This window comes from Leptopilina boulardi, unplaced genomic scaffold (genome assembly GCF_019393585.1).
Source record: "Leptopilina boulardi isolate dan_hultmark-lab unplaced genomic scaffold, ZJU_Lbou_2.1 LbouV2_351, whole genome shotgun sequence".
NCBI lineage: Eukaryota > Metazoa > Arthropoda > Insecta > Hymenoptera > Figitidae > Leptopilina > Leptopilina boulardi.
The window spans coordinates 1,793,918-1,821,424 of record NW_026137920.1 but is presented as its reverse complement, the minus strand read 5'-3'; the positions used below and the strand labels follow the sequence as shown (position 1 = coordinate 1,821,424).

The 27,507-nt window shown below is 27.4% G+C and overlaps 1 protein-coding gene and 1 long non-coding RNA gene across 5 annotated transcripts in view; both read right to left on the bottom strand.

Annotated features, from left to right (window-relative positions):
• The window catches only part of LOC127286267 (sodium- and chloride-dependent taurine transporter-like), a 499,457-nt gene that overhangs the window by 244,474 nt on the left and 227,476 nt on the right, over positions 1-27,507 (bottom strand). The gene's annotated exons all lie outside the window — the stretch shown is intronic.
• On the bottom strand, positions 10,845-11,650 carry LOC127286272 (uncharacterized). Its single transcript, XR_007843719.1, has 2 exons — positions 11,360-11,650; positions 10,845-10,994 (listed from the first exon to the last, which is right to left on the bottom strand). It is a non-coding gene; the product is annotated as an uncharacterized LOC127286272 (long non-coding RNA).

Below are 27,507 nucleotides of genomic sequence, written 5' to 3'. Positions count from 1 at the left end.
AATTATTATAACTTACCTTTGTTAATAACAATTATGACAAATTGTTAATAAATATATTGCAATATGATATGCATAAAATTACCTTAATAAATAGTAAAAATTAATAATTAAATTGTTATATTTTATATTTTTTAATAACAATTTACCTTTGTTAATAACAATTATGACAAATTGTTAATAAATATATTGCAATATGATATGCATAAAATTACCTTAATAAATAGTAAAAATAAATAATTAAATTGTTATATTTTATATTTTTTAATAACAATTAAATTTGTTAATAACAATTGAAGGTCGGTAAAACAGATCCCTACCTTATCGGTTGAACCAAAATTTATAACAGGTTTCTACTTTACCGACAGTTGGCAAATCTGCATTACCGACTGTAGGTAACTTAGCCGAGATATGAACCTGTCCTAGAACTCTCATAGCTCTACTACTTTTATTGGATTTATATAATAACATAGACACACAAAAAGTAAAACGTAGTTTGTCCGAGACACTACACTAGTCTATTTCTATGTATTTTTTCCCGCTGAATCCGAATCCGATGTCAGAAATGTCAGTTTGGTTTTTATTTTTGAGATATACTCAAAAAACTGCTCAGAAAGAAAAATAAAATCAAAAAGTGGAAAAATTTTTGAATCAAACTGAGCTAGTGTAATTCCATGTATTTTTTGCCACTGAATCAGAAATGTTAGATTCGCTCAAAGTTTTAAGATAATTGCAAAAGACTCAAAAAACTGAAAATTAGTTTTTTTGAATTATCTTCAAAATTTGAGCCAATCTGGCAATTCTGACTTCGAATTCGAATTCATCAGGAATAAAAAGAAATACACTATCGTAGTGTTTCGTCAAAAAAAAATTATCTGTGCTACTAATTCAGGATTTTTATCAGTTTTTAGCGATTAGCTCAAGGAAATATTTTTTTGCCAAATCCAAATTCGAAGACAGAATTGACAGATTAGCTCAAATTTTGAAGATAATTCAAAAAACTGATTTTGAGTATTTTCATTGTCACTTTTTAAAAAACTGTTCTAATTCTTAAAAAGTTATTAAGTTAAATAATTTTTCAGAAACAAATTTTAAGTTTAATAATTAAAAAATTATCGAATTAGAAAAATTTTCCAAATTAATATTCATAAAATTTTTTTAAAATTCTATATCAAAAATAACTTTTTCAAACAATTCAAAACTAAATTTTTCTTTTATCATACTCCCAGACAGCACGAAACCTTGCAGCATTATAAAAATGCCAGGTTCCCAAGCTTGCCCGGCAAGCTTCCAGCAAGATTGCCTCAAGTAACAAAATGTCCCACATTAGCAAGCTTGCAATGAAAGGTTGCTGCAAGCTTTCAAAAAATGTTGCTGCAATCATGCAATGAAATATTGTTGCTACCTTGCAGTGAAAGCTTAATGTAAGCTTGCAATGAAAGGTTATAATATGTGGTTAACACAAGCTTACAATATGCTTGCTGCAATCTTACAAAAGACTTGTGCTTAAAATCACAAAAGGAAAAAATTAAAATTTTTTATTTATTAATTTTTTTTTGCATTATATTTTTCTATGTTAACTTAATGTTACACGAAAAAATCTTGGGAACGCAAGTCGAGAACGTTAACCGATCTACTACCACGGACACATATAAGAGAATAAAATTTACTCTCTTTTATGCAATCGAAACATTCAGCTTTCACTGCATGGTTGCAACAGTCTGTCATTGCAAAATTGTGGCAACCTTTTTTTGAAAGCTTGCTAAAGTGGGACATTTTGTTACTGGAGGCAATCTTGTTGGAAGCTTGCCGGGCAAGCTGGGAACCTGGCATTTTTATAATGCTGCAAGGTTGTTGCAAGTTTTTGTGCTGCCTGGGAGTATGATAAAAGAAAAATTTAGTTTTTAATTGTTTGAAAAAGTTATTTTTGTTTTAGAATTTTTAAAAAAATTTATGAATATAAATTTGGAAAATTTTTCGAATTCGATAATTTTTTTAATTATTAGACCCAAAATTAGTTTCTTAAAAAATTATTTAACTTAATAACTTTTTAAGAATTATATAAGTTTTTTAAACAGTGACATTGAAAATTCTTTCCGAATTTGAAATCAAATATTTTAACCCTCGGAGCACATACTGGGTCACACAGACCCTGTCATTAATTTCAATGAAGTGTAATTTGAAAAGTCGGCAATACAACACGAACCTAAGGCCATATAGTGGTAACTAACTAATAAGGGATAATAAGTAACATGATAATCCAAAGAAAATAATAAAATACTAGTAAATATGTTATTAAAAAAGTATAGTTTTAAAAAGTTGTGTCGAAAATCACATTTTTATCGTCTTAAAAGTTACCTTCGTTAAACTACAAAATAAATACCTTTTTAAAAAAATAAAATAAGGTGGTATTTTTTCCCTTATTCTAACACACTTCGAGAATATAAATCCCAATTTTTAGCTTAAAATATTAAAAATTACAAAAGTTACATTTTTTTTTTAAATTCAATTTTTTCTTTTTAATTAGTTAACTTCACGAATTTTTTTTCAATATGCAAATAATTTAATAATATTTCTAAACTGCATATTCTTATTATACAAGGTTCAATGAATAAAAAAATATTTTTTTTGTATTGATCAGTCCAATAGTTCAAAAATAGGGGAGTTTTGTAAAGTAAACAGGGTCACAGCGACCCAGACTGTGCTACTTGTTCGAAAAAAGAGGTGTGTGCTCCGAGGGTTAATAAAAACTTTGAATAAAAAAAAATTCTCTAAATTAGACTCTAAAAACATTAAATAAAAAATTTTTAAAAAACTTAAAATTTTTTTTTAAAATTTTGGAAATATTTTAGATATATAATATCGATGCAGTTTTACATTGTAAGCTAATGTACTTATACCATAAAGATTTTGGATAGTATTGGTATAGTTTTACTTGACAAGTTGCACGAGATGTTTACTGTAAGTTAATGTAGTAAAACTATAAAGAATGTAGACATTGTCGGTATAGTTTTACGTGACCAGTTACACGATATGTATACTATATAGTTTCTATGCCGAATATAGTTTACCATGATTTTTTTCCACACGGGTATGGTCCCAAGTTCATTTGCTTTGTTTTGCTAATAATTAATAATAATTGCTAGTAATTGTTTGGAAACTTTTACGACGTCATTTGCAAGAGCGACTAAAATCAAATGATTATTACACCGCGGTATAATAAAAATGGTTTTGCGCATTTTTTTAAAAGTGTAACTTTAATTTAGAAAACGAATTTCAAGTGAATAAATGAGATTTGTGAAAAGAAAAATGATGGGGAATTTCCCTTAAGCGCGAATTGAAGTAGAGGGATAATGTGCAGGCTTTATAAGGATCAACAAGTCACCCTCGATGTCTCGGCTTTTACCACATTTCAAAAAGTTCTTCTCTCTTAGGTAGTGTGTCAGCTTCATATTTCTTTCTCCGTCCGTAGTAGAAAGCACGTTCAAATATATTGACATAATCGTATCAAAAAGGATATTGTCTGATTAACTTCTCTCCACTATATTCTTGCCCAGACAAATCTCATTCAAATGACATTCCGTAAAAATTGAAAAATAAAGCAACAGAAGAAAAGATCATAAAACGAAATTTATAATTTAATTTCTTTTAAGTAATACTATCATTTAGAAGAAAATTAATTTTTTCTTTTCTGAATAAAAAATAATTAAAACCTAATCCCATGTCAAATTCTTTTTCAGTTATTTATTATAATTTTCCAAAATCAATCCCCAAGTAAAATCCTTTTTAATTTTTTTGAAAAATCTTCCCATATTAGACCCTACATGAAATCCCGTGTCAAATCCTCTTTCGCCCCATTGAAAATCCCCACATGTGAATCCACATAGGAAATGAAACACGATTTCATGTGCATTCTTACATATGATTACACATGGATTTGAACATATAGGAAATCACATGGCATGTCACGTAGATTCTGAAATATCAACCTAAAATTTCAAATGGGTTCATATATAAGAAACAATATAGGATTTTATGTGGGAATTTTCCTACATAAAATCATTAAAATCCAGCATATTTTTCCGTATTTTCCATCCTTTTTCGTTTTTTGGAAAAATTTTTCCATATCAAATCCTATATTAAATCCCATATCAAATCCTTTTTCAATTATTTAGTATAATATCCCCAAATCAATCGCCAAGTTAAATGAGGGTAAAAAAGGGTCAGTTATATGTGTGTCAATTGTGATTTCAATAAATCGCATTCGGAATAAGTGTTCATGTCTTAAAAATTATTTATTAATCCGAAAGTAGAGTTTTTTACAGTTAATTAACGATACAAATAATTATTACAAAAACTATTTTAAAAGACTGACTAATTATGTGATTGGAAAAATTAAGTCAGAAATGTTTATTTATTTACAAAAATTTATAAATGTTACGATTGTTGGAAAAATACTTTAAATGTTTGTAATAAAAATAATTATTACGAAAAATATTTTAAGTGACTGACTAATTATGCAATTATAGAATGTAAGTCAGAAAATGTTTATTTGTACCTACTAAAAGTGGTACTAAAATCTAGAAATCGTTTATAAAAAACCTTTAAAAGTTTATAACAAGTGATTAATAAATAATAGTAAATCATATATTGGCAAAAATTATTTTATTTCTTACGTGTAAAATCATTTGATTTAACTTAAACAACTAAAAAATCTGAGCGGCACAACCGACCCTGGCGTCGGCACAACTCTCCCCAGCGCGGAGTGCTATATGCCGCGTCGCCTTGCTGCACAAAATCATTTTTTACAAAAAAACTGTTCAAAATTATCAAAAAATAATAATGGATTTAAAAACTACATTAAATTTTATAATAGATAGACTATAAATTAAAACAAAAAGTTGTTATTTTACTAGCATTTTCTTCACTTTTTTCAAAATAGGCACTTTCAGCCCGGTCTCCCCTATTTAAACATTTTTGTCCCATTTTTTCAACTATATATATTTGTAGGAAAGAACCTTAGCTTTCGATTAAAATAAAAAAATCGTACCTTTTACCCCGAAAAAGTCAAATTTATTTTTGAGTTTCATCATTTTTGGTCAAAATTTTTTTTTCAAAATGCGTATTACCAAACAGAGAAAAATACACTGAAAAAATTATATTCTAGATTTAAGAATTTCTTCTTAAATCTAGAATAACATTTTTTCAGTGAAGAGAAAACTCGTTAATGGTAAATAATTATATTTTGGACAGAGATAAGTATACGCACATTATTGTGCAATCTAAGAATAAATATTCAATTTAAATCCAGGCTAAATTAAGCAATGTAAGCAGTAGTAAGGAGTTTTGGAATACAGTTAAGCTATTTGATATAAAAAACTTCTAAGATAATGGAACCGATTGAACTCAAACTTGGTATACATACGTATTTTCGCATTTGAAAAGAGTGTTCTAAACTTTTATTTTTGCTGAATTACTAAGAATATTAAAATATTCAGTAAATATTTACTTGAAAATATTTTACAGAGTTCATAAATAGGAATGTTTAAAAAAAATTAATAAATAATAAATAATAATAAATAATTAATAAATAAAACATATTCACTGTTCTTTAAGAATAAAGTTTACAAAATTATAATCTTCAGAAGATTAATTGATTTTTTTTGTTGACTGGTTTAAAATCTAGTTATAAAGTTTAGTTTTTTATTTGAAATAATATCCATAAAAATTAATGTCTTTGTTAAATTTTCTTTTTTTTAGAAATTATTAGTTTTCATTCCGTATAATTATCCCTAATTTTTTTAGATGGACGTCATTTTGTCAATTTTAAGACTAAGTAAGAAGGTAATAAAGAAAGAAGGAATTCTTTCTTCGTAAATGTCACGTGTAAAATTCAATGTCCAAGAATTAAATAAAAAAAGGAAATATTAATAATAAATAAAAATAATAACAAGCTATATTACAAAATTTAACACTTTGCATCGTATTTGTCAAAATACAAAATTTTCAGTTAAAATTAAAAAAAAGAGAATCTAAATTAAGTGAAAATCAAAATTTACAAAAACAATTTCAAAAACGAAATTTTTTATTTAAAAAAACAAAAATTGTAATTTTTTTAACAATAAGAAATGCATTAAATAATATGCGCAAAAAGTTAAATAACTGTGAAAAAAGAAATCAATGATATTAAATAAGACAGATGTCTTATTTAATATCAATTTTTGTGATTATACAAAAAAAGAATTTTTCGAAAAATGCGAAGGTTTAAAAAAAGAACATAGAAAAAGCAAACATTTTTTGACAAAGATTAATTTTTGCAATTAACGATTATTTAATTAAAAAAAACTTTATTAACACATAATGATAAAGATGATGATAATGAGAATGAAAAAAAACGAGAAATAAATTTCTTATTCCTAGTCGGTTTATACTCAAAGTATAAAAAAACAAACAAAACAAACACTTGCTGTATTTATGAAATGCAAAACAATTTAAAAATAAAAGAAAAAAATTATCAAAATACTTAAGCATTTTTGCAAAAAATGCATATTGGTGAACTTAAAAAGAAAAAGATTTTTTATATTATTAAATAACAATGTGAATAAATCATATAATACTATATAACATAAAACATTTGGTTTTTTTGCTTAAAGCAAAATCACATTAAATTTTTTCTTCTTTGAGTAGTCCCTTAACTGATATGAAATTAGTTAGATCTATGGGCACATGAAGTTAATATCAGAGAACTCTATATCGCCGATTCCTATGAGATATGGTTCATTGTCAATTCCTAGGGTTATTTATGAGATCATAGTACCTTGCTGAAAAATAAATAATAATAATTTCAAAATAATTTTTTCGAAAAATTTTTTACACCCTATTTAATTTCTTATCTATTTAAATTTTTTTCTGCACAAGTTTGAATTCAAATGCTAGAAAACCTAAATAAAAACTAATAGTATTACTTACTTCATATACTTTTAAAATAACTTTGTCTGATGACAACCTAGCAAATCAGGAAGTATATTTTAAAAGATTTAATGGTAGCGCGTTATTGCTGAACTTTGAAACTAGCTGTTAAAAACAGTGAACAGATTTTTGGAAATGCATTGATCCAATTGTTTTTCAGTATTGAAACTTCAATATTAACAATTTTTGCGAATTCCCAAAGAATCTGACAAAGAAAGGAAATATAGTATTATCTTATAAATGAAAATGACTAGTTTAATTTTAAAAGATAATTTATTGATTCTTACTAGAATATCCTTTCTCAATACAGGATATTTTGCCAATATTTTTGTTGCTGATTCTTTCCGAGTTTCGGTTGTTCGTACAGATCGTGTACAATTAAGCCAGGTTTTTAATAATGTTATATTGTGTTTTCGATCTGCTTTCTGCATTTCAGCCTGCATACCCGCGAGTGTTTCAGAAACACTTTGTTGAATTATTGCAATACTTTTCTCTACTGAGTTATTGTAAGTTCTATTTGAATTTACAAGACATATTTTTATTCTACATACTAGGTCCATCTAAAAATTAATTTTTTTCAAGAAATACATTAAACTAGTATTTGAAACAATATGATATTATTGCAAATTGTAATAAAAAGCGGTTATGTATACATTGTTCAAAAAATTCTGAAACAACAACAAAAAAATCAACGAAATTCGAATTTTAAACTAGACGTTTAAAGAATAATGTATAAAAAAATGCATCTAAAATAATCTAAAACATTATTTCCTACTTATTAGAACCGGATAGGTTTCCAGCAAAAGTGCTGCCATAGTTGTTACGTCAGAAGGAGACGTACGCAACCTCGACTTCATATTATGACAGGCAATCCGAATGATCGCATTTTCTTGAGAGGGCTCTAGATGGTTGTTATCTAGTCCGAGTTGAATGTCGGGACGAAACGATATTGGTAGGAGGTCCTTAATATGGATCTAAAATATAATTATTTCTTTAAAATTTAAAAAAAAATTTAAATTAATTACTAATTCTTACTTCCTCAATTGCCTGAGAAATTTCATTTCTTGATTTTTTTGAATTTTTCTTTAAATCTCCGGTTCTTTTTAAAGTTCCTACTTTTATAGATGAGCCTTTAGAAGTGGAAGCCTCATTTCCATCATTAACGAATTCACTACACTCTTCACTTACAATTTCATGAGGAACGACGAGATTATTATTTTCAGAACTGCTTGCACCATGCAACGTATTTTCGGTATCTTAAAATAATAAAATATTTACAGAGATTACAATACATTCTATCCATAAAATAATTAAAAAGGTGAAAATTTATTAAAAATTTGTATTAAAATTTTAATGAAGCGATGCTTGGACCAAAAACTTAGAAAATGTGAACAAAGGTAAAAAGATGACCGTTCGTTATCCATGTATTAAATATATCTATAAAAACACAAAAATACGTTTTCATACCTTTAACTTCAACATGTCTCATAGGTGCATGTGCACAATATTCGCAAGCTGACTTTTTTTTATTTTCTTCAGGTTCGCGCTCGTATTGACTGCACGCACAATCTAAACATGCTCCTCTTTTCACCCCTCTAGAATCTGTATCAGTCATTATTATTGTTTATCTGAAAAATATGAATGTATACTACATTTTAATTGTAAGTATTATTTGGTATTTTTTTAAGTAGGGAAAAAAATTGAAAAATATATGACGCGTCGTGAAGAAAGAGACGGATCTAAGACGCCAAAAATTTTAGGTTATATTTGAAATTTTTGAAATGAAAATGTACAAATGAGATCAATTTCTAACATAAACCATTGACGTTTAAGTCTTCGTTACATCAAAAATATTACAATAAAAACATTCAAACACCGAGACAATCATAACCTTTATATAATTTTCTTATATCTCTTTCTTCGTGACGCATCACATGTATTATTTTATTTGAAATTATTGTAGTCTTCAACATATACTTACCGTAATAGAAAAGTTGTAAACAAAATTGGTTAAAGTAACTATGATCACAAACATAAACAAGTTGTAAATTCAAATGTTCATTACATGAACATTTTGCTTCCTCTTTACGATCAGCAAAAAAATTTGCTTCCTCGTGGAGAAAGCAAAATTTTATAGCCAAAATGTGAATTTTTGATTTTTTAACTTTCATTAATTCTTTAAATTTACTTCAAATGTATACTTTATATATATATCGATCAATTCGTCTTGACGTAAGGAATACAATTATTTCATATATAAACTTCAATTTAAAAAATCACAAAATTTTATAGCCAAAATGTGAATTTTTGATTTTTTAACTTTCATTAATTCTTTAAATTTACTTCAAATGTATACTTTATATATATATCGATCGATTCGTCTTAACGTAAGGAATACAATTATTTCATATATAAACTTCAATTTAAAAAATCACAAAATTTTATAGCCAAAATGTGAATTTTTGATTTTTCAACTTTCATTAATTCTTTAAATTTACCTTAAATGTATACTTTATATATATCGATCGATTCGTCTTGACGTAAGGAAAACGATTTTATTATATATAACCTTAAATTTTTCTATTTAAAAATTTTTTCGATTAAAAAAAAATTTTGGAAAAAAGACGATAAAATTTTTTTTTGGGTATTTTTCAAAATCCTTTGGTCAGATTTGAGATATTAATATGATAAATGAGCCTACCAAATTTTATCTAAATCCATTAGAACCTGTTAAAGTTATCTTCTAAACAACAAAGGGATCCACACACACATACATACATCCGGACAATTGATCAGCAGTGGGATTACTAATAGCGCTGGTCGCTATGTAGCGCTTTTCGTTATTTAGAATTTAAAACTTACATATCTTTAGTGAAATTTGTTCCAAATCATGACCAAAATAAAATACCGTTGATATGTTCTTCAAAACTTTAACTGCAAGATGGTAATTTAGAACAAAATATAGACATAACCCCTCTACATAAGGACATTGACATAGAATTCATGTCAATTTCCTAAAATATTTTATCTACGTAGCAAACAAATACAACATGAAGGTGGAATCAATTCTCTAACTTCATGTTTGCCAACTGTTACTTTCAAATAAAATAATTAACTAGTGACGAAGTAAATTATACTTTAATATTGTAAATAACCTATTAATTAAATAAATAACAATTTTAAAAATAAATTATCTAGTTTAATGTTAAAATAATGTATAAAGGAAATAATTTTTTTTAATTTAATTTAATAAATAAAAATTAAGAAAATTAATCTTATTGCAAGAATTAAAAATAATAATTGCATGAGATTTAAAATTAAGATATTCTTTACCAGTCTAAATTTAAAAATTAATAAATTGTTTTAATTAAATTAATTAATTATTTTTTACATAAATTGATTTAAATTTTCATTTCTTGAAAAACACTTTAACTCACAAAAATGCCCTATATATTTATTTAGTGAACCCTTGCGTGAGAACAAAAATTCTATTTCCGAGGTTATATCTTCAAAATTTTTTAAATTAAATTTTTTTTTCCTTTTTAGACAATGTCTAATAGAAACTTTTAATCCTATGAAAAAGATAATAAATATAAATGCAATAAATATTTAATTATTAATATAAAAATGAAAAGTAAATAATTTATTATTATTATTCGATAAAGTTAAATTATTTTCGTTATTTTTTGTAAGGATAGAAATTAGAAATAAATGTCTCCTTTTTTTCTTTATTATATTTTATTTAGTTTATAATTATTAATTATAAAAAAATTTAAGGTTTACATTTAGAAATAAAAGTGTTAAGGGGTTATGCCACTCTAGAGACCGAAAAAATAGGTGTTTTATGTGAATTTTTTTTAGAAAAACCATAAAGTCAATTAAAAATATAATATAAGAAGTTTATTATACATCTTTTTAGGTGTAAAAAAATAATTTCTTATAAATATTTCTTGAAGAATGGTGGCGCTGTAGCGGTCGTCCTTCGACTCCTCTATGGTTCAAGGGGTACGTGGCCGAACTAACTGCTCCTGTAAATTTTGAAATATCTTGAGTATCTAAATTTTTTTTTATTATATATTACAATAGCTAAAGTAACACGTAGGATTTTTTCGATATATTGATTCATGATCAAATGGCGCACTTCTAAAGTTAAACTTTCTAATTTCGACTAAAAAACCATCAGTTAATAGTTAATAACAAATTAACTATATAGAATAAAAAAAAAATCCTACGGATACCTTAAAAAATGTATTTTTAAAGATGTGTGTCAAATTTGAACCTAATCGGTTGGAAATTGTACGAGTTGTTGGTTCGGCCAACTCGAAAAATGTAGTTTGGAGATAAACGCGTTTAAAGTTTTAAGTTGTAAAAAACTTAAATAATTTCACAATACCTTTAATCTGCAATGCCTGCACCATATAATTGACCACTATAGTCTAGCAAGTAACTAGCGCCTTTGAAAACATCTGCCGTATACCTGCTGTAGATCCTTCAAAGATCACCCCCCGTAGAACTGACAAAATGAGCTCGCCGCGTACCGTGCAGCCTTGCAAGGAACTTCGAAAATAAATTATTTAGAGATTTTTCCGAGCCATAATCCTGCAATATGTTATTTCTGAGACCCTAAGGAACTATTTAAAGCAAAAAAAAAGCGATTTTTTGAAAATCCTAGAGTGGCATAACCCCTTAATATAATAATATTAATAATTATCGTTGCCTCGAATTGCCTTTCTTATAACTTTTGAGATTTGACGTGTTACACTTGAAAAATTTGTCAGGCTTTTAGATATATCTTTAATTGCTTCATTTCTTCATAGTGTAAAAATCCTTATGAATTTAATACATTCTTGATTCTAAAAAAAATTGTTAAATTATAAAAGAAAGCAAATATGAGAAGAAAAATACACAGAAAAACAATTGTACCAAACTAAATCTATTAAAATGGTACCATTTTTTTGAGTCACCCGATAGCTAAAAATTTTTTTAAAGTGAATGTAGCTTTGAATCGCTACTTAGCGAAATCTTCGTAGCGCCGTCGTTATTTGTAATCCCACTCCAGGATCTCATATAACATGTTTCTATAAAGAAAAAAATTTGTTTCCGCCACTTTGAAAAGTTTTATAAATGAAAGGACTACAAAGCTACCTTTACGAGGAAGCAAAAACAAAATAAAAACAAAAATATTTGAAAGTACTGAAATTTTTGGCAAACATATCTATAACTTTTTGAATAATAAATATGTTTAATTCATATTTAAAATTCAAACGTATTTTTTCGTGTTAATTAAGAAAAAAAATTGTAACAGGCAATAAAAAAAATTAATAAAGAAAAAAAATTAAAAATGACTTGAAGAGATAGAAATTTTATATATAAATGGATAGAACTTATACACACACATACATACATCCGGACAATTGATCAGGATCTCATATAACATGTTTCTATAAAGAAAAAAATTTGTTTCCGGGACTTTAAAAAGTTTTATAAACGAAAGGACTAGAAAGCTTCCTCCACGAGGAAGCAAAATAATTTATTTTTACCTAAAATTTATACTTTATTTTATTGAAAAAAATAATTAAAAACTTTTTTAATTCAAAACTATTTTTAAGAAAAATTAATTAATATTTTTTTTCATAATTTTGTAGGTAAACAAGTATTTAATAAAAGTAGTCACACCTCTTATTGTTTTACAAGGAAGAGCAAGTTTATGAATTTTGGAATTGAATAATGTCAAAGAACTTTTTTTATCGGCGGAATAATCTTAAATGAAACATTTGACACCTTTCAATTCGGTAAGTTTACTTGCTTTTTTTAAAAAGAACTTGACTCTAAGAAATCAAGTAAAAATTTTTGAAACGACTAACTCAAAACTAAATATTTTTAATTGTTTTTATTTTCAAATATCGATACTTTCTTTATATGTGTACGTCCACGTGAAAAGGGACCACTGTAGATTCTTTCACAAGGGCGATATTTGAATTAATGTTTACGTAAAAATAATCCTCATTGTAATCGACTAAGTGGTCCCTTTTCATGTGGACGTACACATATAAGTAGTGCTCAGAAAAACTATGTACCACATAACGTATTTTTTAAAAATATTTTTAATATATATGTCTCGGATTATACATTTTCAATTTTTTTTCGAAAACTCGATATTTTTCGACTTATTTTATTAAAATTTTTTATTTCAATTATTAAACAAATTTTTAACTAAAATTTCTCTTTAAATTAATTATATCCAATAATTTTAATGAAATTCTTCACAAATTCAATTCTCTTAAATTATTTTTCAGTTATTTAAAAAGTTTCAAAGAAAAACTCTAAACTTGAATTGTTTTAAGAATTTTTTTAGTGATTTGTCCTACTTAATTAAAATTTTTTTAAATTTACATCTTAGTTCGATTCTGAAATATTAAAAATAAATTTTCTTGATAATATTCCTTTATGATTATACTTATTGATAAAATAATAAAATGGATTTAATATCTAATAACTTTAGTTATTTAAAGTAAATTATTATTAAATAATTAAATTTAATTAAAATAAAAAAATCGACATTTTAGACATTTTTGGTGCCTTAAATTCGATCCGAGACCTGAGTATAAATAAATATTATAATTATAATAAAATTTTAAATTGATTATTCATGTTAATTTCAGAAATGAATATCAGGAAAGTACAGTGCCGTTTTTGTAGATAAAATTTAGATAAAGAATTTTTGGAACAACATTTGAATACCCGGATCAAATAACTCGACCGACGCTCGGACGAACGCTCTATTACCAGTCAAGTAGCAGTGACAGCCTGTGGGCGGATCACTGCTACCCGACTACCATTAGAGCGTGCGTCCGAGCGTCGGTCGAGTTATTTGATCCGGGTATTCATTTGAAGTTGAATCATTTATCTCATCCCGAATTTCAAATTACCTGCGAAATAAATGGCTGCCAAGAAGTATAGAAAAATCTAAATTCTCTTCGATCACATAGAAGCAGACAGCATTTACATCAACGTAGGGCTGAGAGTAATGATCAAAATGACAACATTTATGATACCTCAGAATCTGATAATGATTACAATTCGGAAATGAGCATTGATTCTAATAGCAGCTATAATAATGAAGAAAACGAAACAGATAATTTAGATGAAGATGATTTGGATTACAATGATAATGAAGAAGAAATTGAATGTGACAGCGATGATGACGATGAAAGTCTTGATTCTGATGACTACGGTGACGAAGAAGAGGATGGATATAATGTTAATGATGATGTAAATGATGTAAATTAATGTTTCTCAGTATGAGGGCTCAAACTCAAGTAACGAACGACATTGTATTGAACGTTGCAAAAAGTTTAGACGCAGTGGTGAAACAATACGTGCTGGATTCTTTACTAAAAACTGAAAGAACTTTATTACAATATAATATTTGTAATATAAGAGATTATATTGATATCGATAATGAAATTGCCGCAATAAATACAGTCCACGGTTTAGATACCATTTACAAGCAAGACGCTTACTTCTTAAAGCAATTTGATGTTGTTGAGCTAACGATTCGGCACCTCTCTTCGGAGTTTCAATTGGTTGGGCAAGGTCCTAGTGGAAATCCAAATATTAAAAAGAAAGATGATGAATTTATATATATACCAATTCGAGAGTTGCTTTTGAAGTATCTTTTTAATGACAGATTTCGAGAACTACTAAATAAAAAATCCGATAGTAGAGAAGGAATGTTTTGTTCATTTAAGGATGTATCACGGTGCAAAACTCATCCAATGTTTTCTATAAATCCGAAAGCCATACAAATAAAACTATATTACGACGAAGCTGAGTTTTGCGATGGACTTGGTTCAAGAGCTGGCGGTAAACAGAAATTAGGATTTATATATTGCCAGTATGGAAATGTTCCACCTATTTATCAGACAATTTTGTCTTCTATTGATTTGGTTGCCGTTATAAAATATACGCGTGTCAAGGAATTCGGACTAACTCCTCTTGTTGAAGCTATTGTTGAAGATATACAAGAAATAGAAAACGGAATTCAATTACCCAACGGAGAAATAATATATGGTACTGTTTCAGGTCTGACAGGCGACAACTTGGAGATACAAATGATTTGTGGATTTAAAGAATCATTCTCGGCCGAACATCCTTGTCGATCTTGTATGGCTTCTTTACAGGAAATGCAAATTATGATCAGAGAAGACACTCAACGGTTACGAAATCCCGCAACACACAGACAGCAATTGGCAAGAATGGAAGCTGCGACAACAGAGGAAGAAAAAAAATTATCTCATGAGTACGGTATTAACAGATTAACCCCCTTTCATGGGAGGAATAATCCTCTTACAAGTAAAGTTATTTCTCATTCGCTTTTGTATTAAGGGGAATTGGATGACTCTAGATGAGTTTAATGGAAGAGTAGCATCATTTGATTATGGGTACGGTGAAAAAAGTTCTAAACCATCTTCAATTACGCAAAATTTAAAAAAAAATTACGTAAAATTACGCAAACAATGTCACAAGCGTGGATGTTGGCTACCATTTTGCGATTCATTGTTCATGATCGTGTCAACGCTGAAAATACCAAATATCTCGAAAACCATCTCCAATTATTGGAAATTATGGTAATCGTCTGCTCACATACGACTTCGTTAGAGTCATTAAGTCTTTTAGAATCACTGATTCCTTTATATATCCTTTTGCATTACCCAGGACTTAATAGAATTTTTGTCCCTTTAGTCCACTTCTGGACGCTAAGATTTGAGGCGAAACATCAATATTTTAAAAGAATCGATCAAGCTATGCGCAATTGGAAAAATATCCCTCTGACTCTGTCGAGAAAGCATCAGTTATGGCAAGCGTTGCAACGAATTTTTTTCCAGGAAGATAAAATTACTATAAGGATAAAAAAATTGACCAAACATTCAAATTTCCTTTTTGTTATCTATTCCTTGAAGAAAATAATTTGACAACTGTCAGTTGGGTAAGCATTCATCATGTTAAATATACAGCAAATAAATGTTTTATTCCAGTTGGCTACGAAAACGGATTGCCATTGTTTGAGGAAGTATACAAAATCGTTTGGAGGAACGAAAGCGCTATTTTTGTTTGCAAAAAAGTACAAACAATACAACATGATTCACAGCTCATGGCATACGAAATAAAGAAATCGGATCATTTTAAAATTATTTAATATAATGTACCCTTCAGTTGATTATAAAATAAAATTTTTTAATTTATTTAAATTCAATTCAATTTAGTATTACAATTTTTTTAAACGGAACATTACTATAAAAATAATATTAACAATTAAATTAAATTCAACTATTTTTAATTATTTCATTTAAAGTCTTAATAAAATTTGTAGTACATGATTTTATTCATATAATCGAGCAATAATTATTATTGAACTTGAATTAATTAATTAATTAATTTAAAAAACAATATATATTTTCTTAAAACATTTTATCTATAATGAAATTAACAAACGAATTCTTTATTCGTATATTCTTGTTGAATATTTATATTAACTAATAATTATCAGTTTTATTAAAATTAATACATTAATGTTAACTTAATTATTTAACTAGCGATGTATTCCTCGCTCGCTAACGCTCGCTCGGTTATAGTTGTACTTATTGTTGTTTACTTATTGTAGTTTATGTATATTATATATATAATTTATTTTTTAAATTAATATCTTATTAATATTGTATAAAATTTATCTTAATTTTGATCAGTATCATTGAAGGATGAAATGACAATTGTTAAATATTAGATGTTTTTTTTATTATAATTCTGACAACAATATTAATTATATTATATAATAATATATCATATTATATTATAATTTTTTTTTATCATAAATTATATTATATTATATTATATAGCTGTAAATTGCCCCACAAACACATGGAGATTTTACAAATTTTTGCGAAAAATGTTCGTAATAAATCGAAAAACCTTTTAAAATATCGGTTTTTATTTTTATTATTCAGAGTAAACCTTTATAAAGAGATTCTTGTTTGATTATACATATGAGGCAAAATTCCTGAAATGTCCGAAAAAAAATTAAAAGTTCTCGAATTTAATCCATACTTTTCTAAAATGTTGTTATTGTTGGCGAAAGTCTAAAAATCAATTATTATTGAATTTAATAAAATAGTTTTTGAATTACAACGTTTTTAATTTTTGACTTTTGAAAAAAAAAATTTTTTTTCAATGTACAATATTTATAAGTAGAATGCATAAAAGTTAACATATATATAATAATTTTTAAAGCTTTTTTTTTGACGGGCTACACGCTGTTAATAAAATTTTTTTTTTTTAAATATCATTTGACCTTGAAATTCAAGGTCAAAATGTTAATTTACGTTTATCTCAAAATCGGATTTTTTAAAATTATTTTTAACTATCTCAATGGAAAGCTTGACTAATTTCCTACAAAACATGTAATTTTTAGAGTGGGATTTTTTAAAGTTTTTGAAATATTAATTAATTAATTAATGTTTATAACAAATGAAATATTTTACAAACGAATAAAGTTACCGTAATTCTGAAGTCAGCAATTGAAACTTAACGTAATTCCGCATCTAACGAGTCCTGTATGAAGTATTTTGGATAAGTAGATTGTTAATAAACAATTAGTTAACATTGCAATTGTTTATTAACAATCTACTTATCCAAAATACTTCATATAGGGCTCGTTGGATGCGGAATTACCTTAACTTTCAATTGGTAAGTTCAGAATTACCATAACTTTATTTGTTTGTAAAATATTTTATTTTTTTACTAACAACAAGCATCCAAAAGCCCTATATGAAGTATTTTTGTTCAATTTTAGTTAAATAACAATAAAAAATGAAATATCTTACAAACAAATATAGTTATCGTAAATCTAAATTAACCAATTGAAAGTTAAACTAATTCCGCATCCAACGAGCCCTATATGAAGTATTTTGGATAAGTAGATTGTTAATAAACAATTGCAATGTTAACTAATTGTTTATTAACAATCTACTTATCCAAAATACTTCATACAGGACTCGTTGGATGCGGAATTACGTTAAGTTTTAATTGCTAACTTCAAAATTACGGTAACTTTATTCGTTTGTAAAATATTTCATTTGTTATAAACATTTATTAATTAATTAATTAATTAATATCTCAAAAACTTTAAAAGATCCCACTCTAAAAATTACATGTTTTGTAGGAAATTAGTCAAGCTTTCCATTGAGATAGTTAAAAATAATTTTAAAAAATCCGATTTTGAGATAAACGCGAGGATAAACGTAAATTAACATTTTGACCTTGAATTTCAAGATCAAATGTTATTAAAAAAAAAAAAATTTGTTAACAGCGTGTAGCCCGTCAAAAAAGCTTTAAAAATCATTATACAGGGTGTTCCAAAAGTATGGAAACTTGCAAATATCTCGAAAAGTACGAATTTGCGTAAAAAATGTTCAATACAAAAGTTGTTCCAAACAAAAAGATCTACATTGTTGAAACCAAAAAATTGGGCCCTACAATGAAAAAAGTAGTTTTCTTAAAGGAGACCACTAATTTTGAATATCAAATTCGTAATCCCCATGAAATTCTGCGTTCAGACGTGTGGTATAAGTGCCGAAAATATTGGGCCCAATCCAAGATATGGGGCCCAACATTTTCGACAAAGAAATACATTTAAAAAATCGTATCTTTGGGAGTTTTTGGGGTCACAGGATTACAAAATTCAAAGCTACTTTTCAAATTGGGCACAGAGCCCAATGTAGGATTCCGCGGCCCAATGTAAGGCCCACAGTAAAAAAATAAGTCTAAATGCCAAAAATATTGGGCCCAATATTTTTGGCATTTGTACAACAAAACTAAATCCAAAATTTCATGACGATTACGAAATGGATACTAAAAATTAGTGGGTTATATTTTAGACAACTAATTTTTTTACTGTGGGCCTTACATTGGGCCGCGGAATCCTACATTGGGCTCTGTGCCCAATTTGAAAAGTAGCTTTGAATTTTGTAATCTTGTGAACCCAAAAACCCCCAAAGATACAATTTTTTTAATTTATTTCTTTGTCAACAAATTTTGGGCCCAATCCTAGACATTGGGCCCAATATTTTTGGCATTTGTACTACAAAACTAAATCCAGAATTTCATGACGATTACGAAATGGATACTAAAAATTAGTGGGTTTTATTTTAGAATTTTTGTAATCCTGTGTCCCCAAAAACCCCCAAAGATACGATTTTTTAAATTTATTTCTTTGTCGAAAAATGTTGGGCACCATATCTTGGATTGGGCCCAATATTTTCGGCACTTATAACACATGTCTGAACGCAGAATTTCATGGGGATTACGAATTTGATATTCAAAATTAGTGGTCTCATTTAAGAAAACTACTTTTTTCATTGTAGGGCCCAATTTTTTAATTTCAACAATGTAGATCTTTTTCTTTGGAACAACTTTTGTATTGAACATTTTTTACGAAAATTCGTACTTTTCGAGATATTTGCAAGTTTCCATACTTTTGGAACACCCTGTATATATGTTAACTTTTATGCATTCTACTTATAAATATTGTACATTGAAAAATTTTTTTTTTCTAAAGTCAAAAATTAAAAACGTTGTAATTCAAAAACTATTTTATTAAATTCAATAATAATTGATTTTTAGACTTTCGCCAACAATAACAACATTTTAGAAAAGTATGGATTAAATTCGAGAACTTTTAATTTTTTTTCGGACATTTCAGGAATTTTGCCTCATATATTACTTGTTGTCCGGAATTTAGTGCACCAAAAAAGGTTCCTTTTGGAAGACGTCACCTACACCTACAAAATTAAACTAAATACTCTCCAACAGTTTTATAAAAAATTTTCTACATAATTTGCAACAATATTTAAAAGAATTTTTTATTTTTTACTTTTTTGGCACAATTACAATATGACAGATGATGGTAGTCAATGTAAAAGCGATAATTGTGCTATGTGATACAGGATGTAGGTGTCCATCTATGTTTTGAGAATAATTTCAAAATAACCCTTTTTTGGGATGAAAATGCAAAATAACCCTTTTTCGGGTTAAAATTGAAAAAACATGTTACAAAAAAAGTATGTGAGATTTTCTAAAAGCATATGGCAAAGTATTTTGATTTATTTGAAAATAAGTTTAAATAGATTTTCCAAGGACGGTGTCGAGGTCACGGGGTCGGGGGGGTCTGGGTCGCTGTGACCTTGTTTACTTTACAAAACTCCCCCATTTTTGAACTATTGGACTGATCAACACAAAAAAAATATTTTTTTATTCATTGAACCTTGTATAATAAGAATATGCAGTTTAGAAATATTATTAAATTATTTGCATATTGAAAAAAAATTCGTGAAGTTAACTAATTAAAAAGAAAAAATTGAATTTAAAAAAAAAATGTAACTTTTGTAATTTTTAATATTTTAAGCTAAAAATTGGGATTTATATTCTCGAAGTGTGTTAGAATAAGGGAAAAAATACCACCATATTTTATTTTTTAAAAAAGGTATTTATTTTGTAGTTTAACGAAGGTAACTTTTAAGACGATAAAAATGTGATTTTCGACACAACTTTTTAAAACTATACTTTTTTAATAACATATTTACTAGTATTTTATTATTTTCTTTGGATTATCATGTTACTTATTATTCCTTATTAGTTAGTTACCACTATATGGCCTTAGGTTCGTGTTGTATTGCCGACTTTTCAAATTACACTTCATTGAAATTAATGACAGGGTCTGTTTGAACCAGTATGTGCTCCGCGGGTTAATATAATAAAAGATGTTTCGTTTTGAAATAAGAAATTTAAAATTATTAAGTTAAAAACAATTGATTTCAATGACACTTAAAATTAGGCACAATATTATAGGTTCCTAACTAAAAATTTAAAAACAACAATAAATAATTTAAAAAACCATAAAAAATTGAAAAAACTTGTTTATATGTAACTTTTTAAAAATAAAGTAATTTTAAAGGTATATATCTAAAAATTCGTAAAAAATTGCATAAAATTAAAAAAAAAGGAATTTTTTTGGGATGAAAATGCAAAATAACCCTTTTTCGGGTTAAAATTGATAAAACATGTTACAAAAAAAAGTATGTAAGATTTTGTAAAAGCATATGGCACAGTATTTTGATTTATTTGAAAATAAGTGAAAATAGATTTTCCAAGGACGCTGTCGAGTTCAGGGGGTCGGTGTCGTTTTTGGAAATTTGGTAACTTAATATAACAGAAGATGTTTCGTTTTAAAACAAGAAATGTTAAAATTATTAAGTTAAAAACAATTGATTTCAATGCCACTTAAAATTAGGCACAATATTATAGGTTCCTAACTAAAAATTTAAAAAACAACAATAAATAATTAAAAAAACTATAAATAATTGAAAAAACTTTTTTATATGTAACTTTTTAAAAATAGAGTAATTTTAAAGGTATGTATCCAAAAATTCGTAAAAAATTGCATAAAATTTCAAAATAACCCTTTTTTTGGGATTAAAATGCAAAATAACCCTTTTTCGGCTTAAAATTGAAAAAGCATGTTACAAAAAAACGTATGTTAGATTTTCTAAAAGCATATGGCAGAGTATTTTGATTTATTTGAAAATAAGTGAAAATAGATTTTCCAAGGACGGTGTCGAGGTCACGGGGTCGGTGTCGTTTTTGGAAATTTGTTAACTTAATATAATCGAAGATTGTAGAAATTAAATATAATTTATTGTGATTTGATTAATACAATCCTTAGAGGAAGAAATAAATTAACGAATATTAAACAATTACATCAACCTTGGCGGGAAATTTTGTATATTAATTTATTATTTTCTATATTAGTTTCAATTAATTATTATTTTATTAGGCCGTTTCACATCAACCGGCCCAAAGCTATGTCCAAAATTCTATGCAATAAAAATAAACATGTAATACATGAAAATACTCGTAAACTCATCCCCTTTCAATTGCAAAGTGGCAGAATTAAAAATTCAAAATGGCGTCCTTACTACGTCAAGTGGAAGCGGCTAACTTCAGAAATAAGTAAATATATTTATTAATTTCTTTTATAAAATTATGCAAAAATTTTAGGTCACCACATATTTTAATGTTTTCGAGGTCGCTGATTACGAATCTGAAGTCAGTTTTTCAAAATTCAAAATGGCGGATTCAATATGGCGGATTATTTTTTAAAAATTCATTGAATTTGCTTGAAACTTGTTACTCGGGGGTTTTCGAGGTCGCTAATTACGAATCTGAAGTCAGTTTTTCAAAATTCAAAATGGCGGATCCAATATGGCGGATTATTTTTTAAAAATTCATTGAATTTGCTTGAAACTTGTTACTCGGGGGTTTTCGAGGTCGCTGATTTCGAATCTGAAGTCAGTTTTTCAAAATTCAGAATGGCGGATCCAATATGGCGGACGAATATTTAAAAATTCATTGAATTTGCTTGAAACTTTTTACTCAGGGGTTTTGGAGGTTGCTGATTATGAATCTGAAGTCCTAGCGTTCTGAGATGCCTGAGGTCTTCCTCAAACACAACTTTTCCTTAATTTTTCTTTACTCTCGGCTATGATTCAGAAAGAAATTAGGTACAATATTTGTAGATAAAATTATTCACCTTGTTGCGAGTCAAGGAAACTGTATAAATCGAAAGGAAGAAAACGAATAATCAAATAATGTGGCTGATTCAGTACATTTCATTATTAACTGATTAACTGAGTTTTAGTAACTTCTTAAATGCAGCTGTAATAATAATTTATTTTCATGAATGTTCATGTAAGTAGTAACAACATTTTAGCATCGTAAAAAAATGGACGATATCTAAAATATAAAAGAGCTTATTCAGACTTCGTAAGATATGTTTTAGCGATTGTCATTTTTTTCACGATGTTCAACTGTTTTTATTAATCCTTCAGTGTATCAACTGTAAAAATAGTTATATAGAATTGGCCTCTAAAAGGTTCTGACGGTGGTTTTATGTTTTAGTGATCTTCATATGTTTTAGCGATTGTCATTTTTTTCACGATGTTCAAATGTTTTTATTGATCCCTCAGTGTGTCAAATGAACGTGTATAGTTTTAGATGTGATTTATTTAAGAAAATTACTTGTACTCTTGAGTTGGTGAGATTTATTACTTAAAAATTAAAGATTACCCGTTTTTTTCTTGTCTTTGTCGCTTCCTGATAAGGAGGATCATTTATTTCATAGTATTGTACTCAGATTTAATAACATTAATTGATGTTTCGTTTCTTTTGTTTTATTCTTTTCTTATAAATTAAATTATTTCATTAACTGATTTTTTTTGTTATTCGTTTTCATTCTTACGTTTTCATTTTGTGTTTTACCATTTTATGACAAGGTGAATTGTTCGATTTACATTTTTGTACTCAGTTTCGACTACATTTAATTATTTTTTTTCTTAATTTCGTTTTTCACAGTTTCTTTGCTTCCTAACAAAGTGAATCCACAGATTTAGTACCTAATTTCATTTTATATCATGTCAGAGAGTAAAGAACAGTTTTTTGGTGGTTCAACCCACGGAGATCGATGCATCAATCCCCTGAATCGAGAAAATCATAAGGGATCAGGTTTGAGAAAAATATCGAAGAACTTACTGAAGGTATTTCCTCAGATTTCTCCGAACTCTAGGATATGTTACGAATGTAGAAAAAGATGTAACCAAGATAATTCAGTAGAGAATTCAAGCAAAGCTGATGAACCACCGCGAAAAAAAAATTTTTTATCGAGAGAGGATGAATTAGAAGAATTATTATGTGGTCTTAAAGAGAAATTTGCTTCTCTCGCTGAAAACGATCCTTCACGCTTATCGATACTGACAATAGCTTCTGAATGTTGGACTATTCGTCAGATTGCTTCCGAATTTGGTTGTTCTGAAAGACAGGCAAAAAAAGCGAAGCTTTTGAGAAAAGCGGAGGGAGTTTTGGCAATATCCATTTCAAAAAAAGGTAAAGTATTACTTGATCTTACAGTTCAGAAGGTGCAAGATTTTTACGAGTTTGATCAAAATAGTCGAATAATGCCGAATGAAAAGGACACGGTTACTATTAAAACAAATGGAGAGGCTAAGAAAGTACAAAAACGACTTTTACTTTCGGATATTAAATTCTTGCACACACAATTTAAAAAGGAATATCCTGAATTTCCTATAGGACTGACAAAATTTGTAGAACTTCATCCAAAAAATTGTGTTTCAAAATGATAATTGACGCTGTAATTTTTGCAAAACTGACACGTGACTCAGACATCATAATCGAAAGCTACAAAGATTGTTTCAAATTAAAGAGCCTCGGCAAGCCCCATGCAAAAAATGCCCCTTTTTCGTACCTCGAATTTTGATACTTTTTTATGCCAAATGGTTACATATGATGACCCAATAATCCCTGCAAAATTTCAAGATGAGCATGTGCCCCCTTTCCGAAATACAGGGGGTCAAAGGGGGCCATGTCCAAAATTAGAATATGCAATATAATCGAATAATAATGTTAAAAAAAATCAGACCAAATGGTTCCCTTAAGATTTTCGTCTGTTGATTACGAATCTAAAGTCCGTTTTTAAAAATCCAATATGGCGGACGACATTTTTGAAAATCGATCCAATCGACTTGAAAATCGTTACTCGGGGGTTTTTGGGGTCGCTGATTACGAATATGATGTCCGTTATCAAAAATTCAAAATGGCGAATCCAATATGGCGGACGACATTTTTGAAAATCGATCCAATTGACTTGAAATCGATTTTCAAAATGTCGTCCGCCGTATTGGATCCGCCATTTTGAATTTTTAAAAACGGACATCATATTCGTAATCAGAGACCCCAAAAACCCCCGAGTAACGATTTTCACGTCAATTGGATCGATTTTTAAAAATGTCGTCCGCCATATTAGATCCGCCATTTTGAATTTTTAAAAACGGACTTTAGATTCATAATCAGCAGACGAAAATCTTAAGGGAACCATTTTGTCTGATTTTTTTTAACATTATTACTCGATTATATTGCATATTCTAATTTTGGACATGGCCCCCTTTGACCCCCTGTATTTCGGAAAGGGGGCACATGCTCATCTTGAAATTTTGCAGGGATTATTGGGTCATCATATGTAACCATTTGGCATAAAAAAAGTTTCAAAATTCGAGGTACAAAAAAGGGGCACTTTTTGCCGAGGCTCTTTGTGCCAAAATCCTCAACCATCTTATTTTTTGATAGAATGTAATTCCTGTCCCGGTATTGAAAATTACACTTCAAAAATTTCATCCATTTTGGAAGAAAATTTTTTTTTTTTCATTTTGAAAAACGGACTTCAGATTCGTAATCAGCGACCTCGAAAACCCCCGAGTAACAAGTTTCAAGCAAATTCAATGAATTTTTAAAAAATAATCCGCCATATTGGATCCGCCATTTTGAATTTTGAAAAACTGACTTCAGATTCGTAATCAGCGACCTCGAAAACATTAAAATATGTGGTGACCTAAAATTTTTGCATAATTTTATAAAAGAAATTAATAAATATATTTACTTATTTCTGAAGTTAGCCGCTTCCACTTGACGTAGTAAGGACGCCATTTTAAATACTCTTAAATGACAAAAATTAATTACTGTTTATTTAATTATTAATAAAAAATAATCCTTAAGTAATTTTAGAAATTTTTAAAATTACCGCTATTATTTAAGTCTTTTGACAGTGGTTCCAATAGTTCTAAAAAATTCAGCAGCATTAAGTTTGTAGCGTTTCAATTATTTGACACAATTATAACCTAAAAATATGTTTTACTTTTATTATGAAAATTTAAGCAAGTGTCTTGAAAATTTAACAATATATTGGATTCAGGATGTAATTAATTTCAGGTAATTTTTGTATTTTGTGTCCTTGTCCTAAAAGAAATTCGGTTTTTTAATAATTATTAAACAAAAGAAAAAAGTGGAAAATATTATAATATTTTCCACTTTTTTCTTTTGTTCAAAATAAAACTGCTCTATTTCATTTTGATACTTTTACCTTAAATCTCGAAATGAGACAACCAGTTTCATTTTTGATGCGTATCAAATTGAGTATAAATTTTATACTCAATTTGAATTCAGGTTTTTTCTGTGTATTCTTTATTAAAATGCGTTTAATTAAATTATACAAATAGGTAAGGTTTAAAGGTATTAGAATAAATTTTTTATCAAGCAAAAAAAGAGCATGGCGGCACCGCAACTGTTCAAACTTAGTTCCTTAATTTTGCGCCGTGGATTGGCCAGGTTATTTTAATTAATTTAACTAAATTATTTTAATAAAATAAGTTATTCCGCTTCAAACTAATTTCAATTGAGTAAAAGAAAAAATTAATTGAAAATTTAAAAACATTTAAAAAAAGAACTTTAAAGTAAATGCAATTTTAAAGCAACAAATTTATTATATGAGATTTCGCTCTCATGTTTTTATTCCTAAAATTTTTTTTATACAATTGATATAAGTGAAATTTTTGGTTTTTATAAATTAAATTTAATTCTCTTAAAGTACTTTGACTTTAAGGATAACACTCTCATCACAGCACTCGCGTTTCACGCTCAAAAATTAGAAACATACAATAGGAAAAGTAGGCGTGCATTAACAAATTAACGAAATTTTTACAGGTACTTTGAGGCTCTATCAAATTTTAAATAAACAATTTACAACCATTAAAAAAAAAATTTTTTATAATTTTTGTTCAGTTTTTATAATTTTTTCAAATCTTATCCCTTCAGAATACCTCTAAATGCTAAAAATATCTCGTCAAAAATGTTTGAAACCGCCATTTTGAATTTTTAAAAACTGACTTTAGAATCATAATGAACGACCTAAAAACCCAAGGAGTAGAAAGATTCATTTAAATTTGCTAAAAAGATTGTTGAAAAATTAATTTTCTCTTTAAAAAAGCAATTATTATACTTAGTTAATTTATAATACTTTATAATTTTGCCTGCTACACTTATTATTTTTGTTTCACTTTACAATGTTTTCGTTATAGTGAAAAAAATGTTTTATGGATACTGCTTCTAAAACTTTGAATCTAGAGAGAAAAGTTGCTAAAAGAAAAGGTGGAAAAATAGGTTAAAACTGTGCCGCAAAAAATTAATGAGTAAAATAACACATCGAATAAAATTTGAAATTTTTGTTGAAAAATAATGTTCCGCGAATTTAATGTATTCGGAGGAGAATATAACCTATAAGAAATACTCTACCAAATATATATTATCCTCATATAGTATACATAATTTGGTCACTCAACAGTTTTTAAGAACTGTAGCTCAAACTTGTAGAATTAACAGATTTTAATGCCAATGATTCAACATATTTCTCTATTTAAAGAAACATCAGTAGATGGCGCAGGAGTTTCTGTAAATTCTACAGAAAATTTTTTTCCGTGTAGATGGAAAAAATTTTAACATATGTTTTCCAATGGTTTTTTTGTGCTCTTTCGATTGGTAAAAAAATTCAAAATTTGACCATTTTTTTTAAAAATCAAAAATTTTTTT